Raw genomic sequence first — 1,257 nt, 5'->3', positions numbered from 1 at the left:
TATATATATATATTTATATATATATTTATATATATATATTTATATATATATTTATATATATATATATATATATATATATATACTTACTTGCGTGCACATACACACACACACCAACAGAGACGTGAAAACATACACATACACACACATGTATTTATGCCTCGTGCACAAGTGCACACACATAATCACTGTTACATATAATTATATGAAATACAATTATATTACAATCGCAGACACATAGAAGGTGTACCTATATAAATTTCGTGTATATAGACATAAACATACAAAATATAAAAGATTTTGGTATGAAATTATAAAGATAAAGTAGGAATTCTAGATTTATAGGTGCTTAGAAACCTGAAAACCAATATAATGGGGATTATCAAAACAGAAGCGATGTAAGTCTTCGCATATATGTACGCACGCACATATTCATGCGTTGATATTCATATACGGATTCAAAGATGTAGGTACAAGCAAACATGACACAAATACACACACACTCGTAAATGTATGTGTATGTATGTCTGTTTATGTCCGCGCTACCTATCGTAGTTTCACTCAAAAGTTAGTATAATCTGGTGACTTATAGGAATCGTTGTTAGTTATTTTTGGTGCCCACTGAGCAAAACTGCTATGTGAAAATGCTTACCATCATGTCGTTCTGAAAATATTTAGGTTATCTGGACTGAGGAGGGCCATTTGTAGGTAGATTTGACAAGTACGTGCCGATTTTCTTGTTAAGGTTCTTAATTGTTAAGAGAAAATTATTGGGATTTTCTGAATTTAGTACAATGTCGGGAAAGATAAGCGCATTTAGTTTTGTGTATAATTTAACTCTTTGTAATTGTTAGAGTTTTATACATTGATAAATAACTGTTCGAGTTTTGTGCAATTCGAAACCTCTATATCGATATATGATACATCGTAAAAGAGTCCCTTCGGTCATGAATGACCATGGGATTATACTTAGAAGGTTAGTCTCTCAGGTACAAGTCCTGGCAAGACTGTTTATGGAAGACCAGCAGTTGTCCATGCTTTCCAGCCTCCCCCTTCCATGCCACCGATGTTATCCAAGGAAAAGGCAAAGGGGCCGATACAGCTTGGCACCAGTGATGTCACAACTCATTTCTACAACTGAGTGAACTGGAGCAACGTGAAATAAAGTGTTTTTCTTAAGAACACAACACACAGTCTGGTCCGGGAATCGAACTCACTACCTCACGAATGTGAGCTTGACGCTCTATCCACTGAGCCATC

This window comes from Octopus bimaculoides, chromosome 24, assembly GCF_001194135.2.
Source record: "Octopus bimaculoides isolate UCB-OBI-ISO-001 chromosome 24, ASM119413v2, whole genome shotgun sequence".
Taxonomy (NCBI): Eukaryota; Metazoa; Mollusca; class Cephalopoda; order Octopoda; family Octopodidae; genus Octopus; species Octopus bimaculoides.
Note: the sequence above shows the minus strand (reverse complement) of the source record.